This window comes from Malania oleifera, chromosome 13 (assembly GCF_029873635.1).
Source record: "Malania oleifera isolate guangnan ecotype guangnan chromosome 13, ASM2987363v1, whole genome shotgun sequence".
NCBI lineage: Eukaryota > Viridiplantae > Streptophyta > Magnoliopsida > Santalales > Ximeniaceae > Malania > Malania oleifera.
In genome coordinates this window covers 1,924,247-1,936,624 of record NC_080429.1, presented here as the reverse complement: position 1 = coordinate 1,936,624, position 12,378 = coordinate 1,924,247, and positions in this window count along the sequence as shown.

Below are 12,378 nucleotides of genomic sequence, written 5' to 3'. Positions count from 1 at the left end.
TACAAAGGGTTCTATGAGATGATTATTATTATGTGGTGAACATCCGATTTAATTATCGATGAGTTGAGCATCCGATTTAATTACCCATGAGCTAGGGCATCCGGTTCACTACCGATGGGCCGAGACATCCGGTTAAATTCCGATAGGTTTGAAATCCAATTTTAATTCCAACGAGTCACTCATCCAGGTTGTTAACGATGAGTTGGGACATCCGGTTTAATTCCAATGTGTTTAATACCGACGAGTCACTCATCTATGTTGTTATCGATGGGTTGGGACATCCGGTTTAGTTCCGATGTGGATTTGTGTTGTGAAATATACTATGTGTTTGTGAATTCACTATGTTGTGAATTATAGTGGAACTGTGTTGTGAAGTATACTGGAACTATATTGTGAAAATACTGGAATTGTGAAATGTTTATGTTTTACTGTTGAAATAACACTCATGTATTCACACACTGATATAACATGTTTCTCCCTTATTGAGAGGTGTCTCACCCCTACAATACAAATGTTTTTCAAGTCATTCGAGTAGCCGACACTAACGTCCTAGCATTTTATGAGCATGGTTGTTGGTTGTTGGGAAAATGATCGACGAACAGCAATCGCACAAGCAAAAATTACGTAACATAAATGTGAGACCAAATTTACGTGGTTCGGTCCACTATGACCTACGTCCACGGGAGAGCACAAATCCACTAAAATCACCGGGAGAATTACACAAGGAGAAGGAGGAGGCTACTTCCCTCAACTCCTCTCTCACTCTCTCTTCACTCTGCCTTACAATACAGCACCACACACTCTCTGCAACACAGCTCTCCGAACTCTCACAATGCAACTCTCTACATGCACACACACACTGCAACTTTGCTGCACTTAACTGCAACTCACCACACACTGCTGCAATTCACCGCACACAACACACTCCACACACACATACATTACATATATATACACATGGGAGGGGGAAGAAGTCAAACAAAGGCTGCTGCAAAGTCAACTGGTAGGCAGATTGTTGGTGGTCGTCCATTTCCAACTTCAACGATTTCAGCTGGGTGTGGCTGCCGACACACACACAAGCCACACACATCATAACAATCTCCACCTTTGCGAGTATCAACTCTCAAGTCCACAACTTCACCTTGACACGAACTCGATCAATGCAAGTCTTCATAGCTTGGTTCAAACATCTGAACCATGCAAAGAGTACCGCCTTCTTCATCAGCAAACCGAACTCGTCTGTTCGTTTCTGACGACGTGCCGCTATCATCATCCGAGGTCAAACCACCAACTACTGTGGTTCCCATTAACTGATATAGCCCACGAGACTCCTTCCCAGTGAATATCATTGATTCGCGTCGTGTCACCTCTATAACTCCACCTGCGACAGAGATTTGAAAGCCCTTAGAATCCAACCGACTAAGGAGATCAAATTTCTTCGCATCCTTGGAACGAAGTTAACGTCATCCAAAATACGGACCGCTCCAACAGGCGTCTTCAGCTTCACAAATCTTATCCCTCTGACATCGCACGAAGACCCATCACCGAGTGATACTGTACAGCCAATTTTTTTTGAAAGAATGAAAAAATTCTTTCTTAAAACAGACATGAACTGAACTCTCAGTGTCCAAAACCCATCCATTATCGTTTGGACTGCCATGAGCATTCATATTTTTCCTCATCAATTTCCGGCACTCTCTTTTCATATGGCCGTGTTTCTTGCAGTATCGACACTGCACATTCCTTTGACTGATTTGTTGATGTGAGTTGCTCGCCGTTACAAGGACCTCGTCATTACCATGCCATGAGACATGCTCCTATACATTGACACCGTCCCATGTCTTTTTTTCTTCTTCGTATCGTTTTCTATCTTCATAGTCCCCTTGAAGAGTGCCCCTTTTTATCACACCAGTAACATACGACTTCGCTCGTATCTCGTCCTCTTGATTTTGAACGCCATTGCTTACCTCTGAGCTTTCGATCTTTGCTTCTTCCTTGTCTCTCACTGTTAGTTACCAAAGCTTGCTCACGAGACGTCACAATTGGCTTTCTTAACATTACATAATCTTGAAGTGATGCCATCACATCATCCAACTTCAAGGTTTCCTTCCCCACGAGCAATGCAGTTACCAGACCATCAAATGAAGCTGGTAGAGACGACAAAGTAGAATTGTCTTATCTTATTCATCAATCTTTACGCCAAGGTTCAACAACTGGATCAAAATCTTGATATAATCATTTATGTGATCAAAAAGGCTGCTTCCCTCGTTTATTCGAAGTTGATACAATTTCTTCTTCAGAAACAATTTATTGGTAAGGGACTTCGCCATATACCTTTACTCCAATTTCTTTCAGAGCTCCATTGATGAGGTTTCGTCTAACACCGAATACTTAACTTCATTTGCCAGACACAATCGGATTGTGTTGACCGTCTTCATCTCTAATTCGGTCAAATCATCATCTTTGAAATCATTTGACTTCTTCCTGATCAACGGCTTGATCAAGCCTTAATGAACCAAAATGTCCTTCACCGTGCTCTGTGTCACGGTCCAACTATTTTCACACCCTTGTGAAGGGTCGTGCGGCGCTAGCTAAAGCACTCTTGTTTAACTAGCCAGTTTATCGTTTACCAACATTCATCCACGAAACACTTTCATTAACATTCATTCAAATAGCAACGGAAACAGTAATCAATTCATGAAAGTCGTGGTAAGCAAGCAGTAAACATAGAAGCAAACGTAATTCATTAACAAATCCTCCATTGACATGGTGTACTTAGCGAGGGAGGCAAGTAGGCTAAACACGTTGACAATTGCTAGTGAGTTTTACAATGATTGATGAACACTCACTCTCCCCTAAAGAGGTTTTATGTAATTATATCATCCTGGCATTAGGAAACATCAAAGTGACCGAGAAGTCATACTGTCTTATTTGGCTTACAAAGACTCTACTAGCAAAAAATAACCCTAAACTAGTATTTACATGATAGAAATTCATCCCAAACACACGAGATAAGCGGTCACAGGCAAGCATAATGCCCTGAACAAGCTTAACTAGTGACATTCTCTCCCAGTACTTATGCGGTCGACGTCCTCGTAGACTTTTGGCGGTAGGTACACTTCAAATTTGTCCACGAGCGGTTGAACATCTTCCATAGAAATTCAGTTGATTTCTTTGTCATCAAGGTTTTCCACTTCACTAGGAACTTCTGCCGCTTCTTCCTTGAGGATATGAACTTTCTGTCAGCAAGGATCTCTTCAACATCATGTCTATCATGTTGCACTATCTTCAATTCTACTCTGTTGAACTGACTTCGGCTCAAGTCATTGGTGTTGGCGTTGAACAGCTTAAGGCAGTTGACATGAAACTGCAGTCTTCTCCCTTTATCTACCTACTTCTTCATCTGCTCAAAAGCCTTCTCCGGATAGGCTTGGGCAAACTCTGCATTTTGTCTCCCTTCACTGGTGAAGATGTACGCCCTGGGACTCTTTCATCTATACAACTCACCCACTGTGTGAGGTAACAATGGTAACTGGCCTGTAACAAGCTCAAAAGGGCTCTTGTTAGTTGTTGAGCGCCTTTGGGCATTGCCACAAAACGAAGCCACATCAAGTAGTTGCACGTCATTCTTCTGGTTGTTGTTAACACAATGACACAAGTATTCATCTAGTAGCTCTCTAAATATCTTCGTCTGTTTGTTTATCTGTCGGTGATAACTTGAAGAGATGTCAAGATGTGACCTGAATATCCTGAAAAACCCTGTCAAGAAGTTGTCAGTGAACATTAAATCTTGGTCACAAATAATAACTTGGGGAACACCCCAATGTTTCACAATAGTCACAAGAAACAATTGTGTCGTCTCCTCTACCGAACAGTACTTTGGTGCAGCCATGAAAGTACCATACTTCTTCCGCTACCCCTTGTCTTGTTGGCAAGTGAGACAAGTTTTGGTATAACCAACCACATTATCCCACATGTGCAGCCAATAATACCTTCCCAGTAGTCCTGTCATTGGAGTCATTCTCCGCGAATACCCATCAACGAACTTCCTGCAGTATTTAGTAAGACCAAGAAAGGAACGCAACTCCTTCACTACAGTATTTAGTAGCTCGTAGATGCAGATATCTTTCTCTGTCCCTGCTCATCCGCATCGAGACACTCACCAATCTCTGTCAAGGCCGCCCTGTCAACTAACTCAGCAAAGTTCTGGATCCGCAGCACCACCACCTGCCTAAATATACTCCGTCTCAAGCCTCTCTCAAACTGTCTCGACTTCTTCACCTCATCAGACACAATGTATGGAGCAAAGTAAAAGAGCTCGATGAAACGTGCTGCATACTACTAGACCGATAGTTGTCCCTGTTTCAGACTCAAGAACTCTTTTACCTTAGCCTCCCTGACAGTAGCCGGAAAATACCTATCAAAAAATAGATTTTAAATCGGTCTCATGTTATGGCTATTGGAGTCACCCTTTGCTGCTCCAATAGTCTCACTGCAGTCCACCACCTCTCAGCATCTCCTGTCAATCTATAGGTGGCAAAGAGGACCTTCTGCTCTTCTGTACACTGCAACACGACCAAGACCTTCTCGGTCTCCTGCATCCAATTCTCAGCGGCTGCAGGATCAACTCCACCCGAGAACGCTGGAGGATTCATCTTCGTAAACTTCTCTATGGTGTACTCATGGCCTATATATGGACCACTCTGCTCCCTTGAACTCCTAGCGATCTCAGCCATAACATACTGAGCCACGCTACGTAATACCGCATCAGAGTCGGTCCCAGCTGTACCTGATGGTCCTGCTCCATCGCTGCCACTCACATGGGCACTATTTCCTTCCGGATCCATCCTGCAAACAATAGACACAACTCAGAAATCCTATCCTGCTACTTTACCTACCTATCCTCACCACCTATCTTAACACCTCATTTCTAATTTCTAGTCCTACATTCTAGTAACACAACTCGACAATAGCTTATTATGGTTTTCCTAAAATCGTCACCCCAGGAAAAGCACAGAAACTACCACGGAAGTCCTGCTTCCAAACAGTAGAACAAAACTTCAACGGTACCGTGCAAGATTAGCCTAAATCAAGCCAACCAGGTTCTGATATCATATAATATATATTAAAACTGTGATACATAGATATCTCATATCATTTATTTTCACATCAATCATATCATTTCACATATATACGTGTATCATGAAAATCATCGGTCCGTACGCCGGTATTACACAATTTATCATAGCATGGCCCGAACGCCGGCAAATCACATAGCACAGCCCGTACGCTGGTAAATCACATAGCTCGACTCGTACACCGACAAATCACATAGCACAGCCCGTACGCTGGCAAATCACATAACTCGGCCTATACGCCGGCAAATCACATAGCACAACCCGTACATTGGCAAATCTCATCCACATAGCATAGCTCATACGCCGGCAAACATATCCACATAGCAAGGCTCATATGCCGGCAAATCATATATATATAAAATATCTTGGTTCATACGCCGATTTTTCCATCATAAAAATCCATACCATCCACATTTTCAGAAAATAGTATTTCCCAACATTTTACTCATGCCACACAACAGATTTTTCAAATATTCAATATACGATCATTTTCACAGTATTTTGCAAATATAGAACATATATATAAACTTATACATTTTCCATAAATCAAATTATATATATAAGCATTTTCTCAAGGATAGAAACTAGCGTAGTTTATCCCCTTACTTGATTCCTGCAAAGCCCCTAAGAAACTCTTCCCTGTACCCATAGGGTTTTCGACTCAATACCCTGCAAATGAAATCCACTAGAACTAAAGTTCAGTATTTTCATACGTACAACATTTTCTATAACTATCACTAAGTCAAATTAAGCTTAAAAGACTTACCTCAACTTAGAGATGATTCCCAACGTTCCCAATCAATACCCCTAGAAACGGAAACTTCCAGTATTAAACTTTAATATTTTAACTCGTACAACACTTCTCTCAACTGTTACAAATCCAAAAATTGAGTATAAAGTCTTACCTTAGATTTGGGATGGTTTCCTCCTTACTTTCACCGATGATCCGCTCCAGCAAATTCAGAGAGAACTCCGCCAGGAGCTCGTGGTGACTTCGGATCGTCATTTCGGCGTAAAAATAACTCAAAAACGAAGAGAGAGAGAGAGTTAGCTTCTTAAAGAAGCTTTAAAAATCAAGATTTTCGTATATATAAAATAGGGGATTTCGTCGACGAGCCATTCTTCGTCAACGAGTCCTTCACAAATTTCATCAACGAGACCCTGTATTCGTCGACAAAATTCAGGCTACCTCAGAATCCCTCTCGGTATTTTCTCGTCGACGAATCCCTGAGTTCGTCGACGAAGTCCTGCTGATCCCTTTTTTCGTTTTCCCTCCCAAAGCTCAATGTCGTCAACGAAGTCAATGACCTCCTTCTGTTTTCGGTTTCCATTTCCCTTTCTTTATTAGTTAAATTTCATTCTAAATTCGAGTCGTTACACCCTTAGCCTGTCGAACACCTTCCGTAGATGCTCTTCATATTTCCTCTAAAACAACACCGATGCTCCCAACGGTGTTTTGGAAGGGTGAACACATCCCGCTTCCAATTCATCAAGCTGCTTCCCCAACTCTACTATCTCTCGAGGCACAATCCGACATAGCCCTTTTGCAGGTGGTTTCACTCCTGATAACAACTCGATCACATCCTCCACAGTCCATCGTGAAGGCAAATTGTGAGGCCGCTCATCCGGCAACACCTCCTTATACTCATCCAACACCGCTTGGATGGTCGTAGGCTCCAGCTCTTGGCCTACTTCTTTGTCTACCACCACCGTGGCTAGACGTGTCTGCTCACCCTGACCCAATCCCTCATTAAGTTGTATGGCTGAAAGGGACTTCCCGTCGTCTCCTTTTGTTGCAATAACTTGCACCATGCACGAGTGATCTCCCATCAGACACAGGGAACCAGCCAAAGGCATCAGCACTGCCCTCGTCCCCCTTAGGAACTCCATTCCTAGAATGACTAGAAAGTCATCCAATGACATCGCTATGAAATTTGCATGACCTTCCCACCGTCTAAGCTTTATAATCACTTGCTTGGCTACTCCCAGAGTAGACTGGGCTACAAAGTTAACTACTTTCATGCGTCCAGTATCTTTCTCTAAGGATAAGTTGAGTCTCCATGCTTCCAACTGCGAAACAAAATTATGAGTAGCCCCCGTATCCACCATAGCGCGAGTACTCTTCCCATTTATCCTCAAGTCCACAAACATTAACCCTTTTGCTCGTGTAACTTTTGGTGTTTTTCTTGCTTTTCCAATGCGCTCACCAGCCGCACTGAACCCACCCTCGAGGCATCATCCTCTTCCTCATCGTCTTCCACTGCATGCTCCGCAATTTAAGCCTGTAAAGCATTAAGTGATGCTTTGTGAGGGCACTCAAAAACTCTATGAGGTCCACTACACAAGGAGCATGAAATTTTACTCTTTCCTTTTCCATTGGGTGTGTTGAACCCTTGAGACGACGAAGCTTCCTTTGAGGTTGATGATTTAGAATTCGCACCCCCACTCTTGGGTTTGCCATTTTTGAAAGACTTTCCATTGTTTCCCTCTCCGTCAAACCGTTTGGACAAAACGATATCATCACCAGCGTAGTCAGTCAAGTGTTCTACAGCCGCTTGTGTAGTTGACAAGTCTTGAACCCTTTTCCTATGAAGTTCAATTCTTGCCCACAGTTTCATCTCCTCTAGAAAATAGAACAACTTGTCATTCTCCGACATATCCCGAATATCCAACATCAAAGTTGAAAATTGTTTCACATATTCGTTGATCGACCCCGTATGCTTGAGATCTCTCAATTTTCTCCTTGCATTATACTCAACATTCTCAGGAAAGAATTGGGCCTTGAGCTCACTCTTCAAGTCTGCCCAACTATCAATTACACAGCTTCCATTTTCAATTTCTCTATACTTGGTACGCCACCACAGTTTGGCATCACCAACCAAGTACATGGTTGCAGTATCCACCTTTGTCTGTTCTGAGGCCTTCCTCACAACGCGAAGGTACTCCTCCACATCAAACAAGAAGTTCTCTAACTCCTTGGCATCTCGGGCACCCCTATACGTCCTGGGTTCTGGCACCTTAGTCTTGCTAACTTCCAGAGTGTTGAAGTTCCCCATAGCAAGAACCATCACATTCATCTTTGCATCCAGATTTGCCATTCGGGCCTGCAAAATTTCCATAGTGTGGTGAAAGTCCTCTGACATTTCACTTGTCAAACTTGCTTGATGCTGTTGTGATCCCATCACTTCATCAACAAGTCCCCTCAATTGGGCCATCTCGTTGGCCATATTGTTGGTTGTCTCTTCAACCTATGCTTCCAGTGCACTAATTCTTTCAGCATTGTTTGGTGCCATGGTCACTTACCAAAGCTTCCCAAATTCAACAAAGAAGGCAATCGAATTCATATAACAACTCAACCTTGGGCTCTCAACAAGTGTCACCGACTTGGGTCTGATACCAAATGTCACGGTCCGACTATTTTCACACCCTTATGAAGGGTCGTGCGACTCTAGCTAAAGTACTTTTGTTTAACTAGTCAGCCTATCGTTTACCAACATTCATCCACAAAGCACTTTCATTAACATTCATTTAGATAGCAGCGGAAACAGTAATCAATTCATGAAAGTCATGGTAAGCAAGCAGTAAACATTGAAGCAAACGTAATTCATTAACAAATCCTCCGTTGACATGGTGTACTTAGCGAGGGAGGCAAGTAGGCTAAACACGTTGACAATTGCTAGTGAGTTTTACAATAATTGATGAACACTCACCCTCCCCTGAAGAGGTTTTTATGCAATTATCATCTTGGCACTAGGAAACATCAAAGTGACCGAGGAGTCATACTGCCTTATTTGACTTACAAAGACTCTACTAGTAGAAAATAACCCTACACTAGTATTTACATGATAGAAACTCATCCCAAGCACACGAGATAACCGGTCACAGGCAAGCATAATGCCTTGAACAAGCTTAACTCGTGAAACTCTGCCATAAACTGAAGTGGTTCGGCCATCGAATTTCTCCACCTCAAACTTCGACGTGTCAATACCTGTCATTCTGCTTCGAATCTCAATAAACGGACATCACCAATGGCTCCGAAACGGCCGAAAATCTTAGAATTGACTCAAACCACTCGAAAAACTGACCTAAAATGGCTCCGAAAAGACCGGTCAAACTTCTAGTCAAACTGGTCAACAAAAGTCAATAATTCTTTAACTTTAACGGAATATTCCTAACGGCGTTAACAGCCACCAACGTCGTTACTGACGCCATCTGCTGACGTGGCACGTGGTCCCCAGTCCCCACATGCTGACCTGGGACCCACATCCTGTGTGGTCCACTTGCTGACATGGCACCGGGGGCCACCTCGTCTGAGGCCCACTTGCTGACGTGGCACTGGGGCCCCCCACTGACGTGGCTTCTGACTATGCAATTAGCTCAGCGCTAACGTGGTGTGCTGACTTGGCCTAACACCTACTGACGCGGCGCTAACTCAACGCTTACGTGGTCGTTGACGTCAGCGTCTTCTACCTCCGAACGTGCACCGGAAGTTCGTCGGCGCGTAGGTGCGCGTGACGCTACTTCCTAATCAATTGCCAGAGCGCGTGTGCGCATGGTGATGCGGTCTTTTCGTCGGTGGCGCGTGTGAGCGCATACGCCTTCATCCGAGCTCCGTTTGAGCTCCGGTTACCACCTTTGTCTTCGTTTCGACGAGACGAATGTTGTGGTGGTCTCAAAATCGAGTTTTTAGTTACTAGGCAGAGGTTCAAATCTAGTAATTTTGCTTTGATCCAATGATTTTGCCCCAACCTCACTTTAATACCATTTGTTGGGAAAATGATCGACGAACAGCAATCGCACAGGCAAAACTTACGTAACACAAATGTGAGACAAGATTTACGTGGTTCGGTCCACTATGACCTACGTCTACGAGAGAGCATAAATCTACTAAAATCACCGTAAGAATTATACAAGGAGAAGGAGGAGGCTACTACCCTCAACTCCTCTCTCACTCTCCCTTCACTCTGCCTCACAACACAACACTACACACTCTCTGCAACACAGCTATCCGAACTCTCACAATGCAACTCTCTGCATGCGCGCGCACACTGCAACTTTGCTGCACTCAACTGCAACTCACCACACACTGCTGCAATTCACCACACATAGCTGCAATTAACCATACACACATACATTACATATATATACACATGGGAGGGGGAAGAAATCAAACAAAGGCTGCTGCAAAGTCAGCTGGTAGGCAGATTGTTGGTGGCCGTCCATTTCCAGCTTCAACGATTTCAGCTGGGTGCAGCTGCCGACACACATACGAGCCACACACATCTTAACATTGGTTAGCTTTGTAGAAGTACTTGTGTAAGTACTGTTCTTTGGTCGGGTTGTCATTTTAGGTTTTATAGACACCTAGTATGTTATGTATTTTGGGAATTAGAATATAATTTTGTATAGATTCTGGTATGGTAATATGAGGTAATAGGTTGAATTATTTCACTGCGTATATAGTGTATGTGATTGTGGATAGGGTATACGTGAATCCTACAAGGTCGAACCCTAATATTGTGTAGTATCATGGATGGTTGTATGATACAGGGACATGTTAGGTTACTAAATCACACCCTGGGGCCCATTTTTAGGTTTGGGGCGTGACACACTCTCTCTCTCTCTCTCTGCATTGTAGAGTACTATAATAGTTTTTTTTTTTTTTTTTTAACTATTGCGTTTTTGTGGGTATTTTTGAAAAGTTACTTGTTAGATTTCCTAATGCTTCATTTTGAGATTGAGGCTTGGGAGGATGCATGTGAACTGTGAAGGGTGGAGTCAACAACAAAGGGGAAAAAATTGTGTTTTTAGGAGTGCATGGCGTCCTCGAAGAAGACAAGGAAAGCCCATTGTTACTGTTTGAGTCACTCCCCGAAGTGTCTAGCGATCGAGCGTCCTTTAATGACACTGAACAACCATCTACCAAGAGCTTCTTCATCGGAGTTAATGGAGGCATTGTAATCAGCTCCGACGAGGGACTGGTCGAGGACCTCTGCCCACTCTTGTCCTCGATGGAAGAACCCCCCACCTCAAAGCGAGAAGGAGACTTGTTCGGCGTCTCAAATGGTGGTCCTCCCCTACTTGGCTAGCCAGCATTGTTGTCGTAAATGGGACTCGACATGCACCCAAAATGTTCTCCGACGGAACGAGCTCCATTAACGTTGTCATAGCTAGCCTGCGACGGTGGCTCAGCTGAAAAGGGCGAGGTCGTCGAGCTAGTTAAAGGGGGAGATTTGAAGATGTTTGGGAGGGAGGAACATGGGGCCGACCAGGAAGAGGGGAGGGAGAGAGCACGAGGGCGAAGGCTAAGAGGGTTGGTGATGAGAACATGGTGATTGCATGTGAAGAAGAAAAAAAAAAGTTGGAGGAGAGAAAGTTTGGGCAAGCATGCAAAACTTGCTACTTCATGTAACAATTTAAAAAAAATAATAAAAAAAATTCAAAACTCACTAGATGATCCAACCAGTTTTGACTAAATGATCCATCGAGTTGCGGGCAGCTCTTTTACTTGCTCTTTTACTCACCGGACCATCTGAGTTTTAGGAATCATCGAACCTTTATTAAATATTTTAATATTAAAAAAAAAAAAAAAAAACTCCACTGCTCAGCCTCCCAGCACGCCGCACCGCAACACCCGCACGGCCACAGGCCACAGCTCTGCAATCTCATCGGAATTTCAGCCCATTGATTCCGGCAGAAGCCGGAGCTCCCCATACCTACACCATCCGGCGATCTACCCATACCATCCCGCCATTAAATCTGGCAAAGAATCGGAGCTCCTGGACCTCCTGGCCCCAAAATTTCAATCGCACCAACAACGATCCAGCGGTGGAAATTGGAGCTCCTGGACCTCCTGTTGCAGCTGCACGATCCATCCGAATATGATGGAAGAGGAAGAACGATCCAGCGGTGGAAATTGGAGTGCGCAAGGACGGAGATGTGCGTTGCACGCTCTCTCTTGTCACGGCTGCTCAGCTGCCGCTGACGACGCCTCCTCCCACGCTGACCCCCATTTTCCTGTGTGTGTGTGTGTGTGTGTGTGTGTGTGTTCACAGAATCACAATTCACAAAGGAGTGTTTCTTTGAGTCGATTAGGATTAGTATGGTCATGACCCATTTAATACCGTCCCTTTTATGACGTACAGACCCAGCCCACAGGCCCATTTATTTTTATTTTTTGCTTTTCGGTTCTGCATGCAAAAGTTATTGGCATCCCATGAATGGGATCCAAACAAAATGC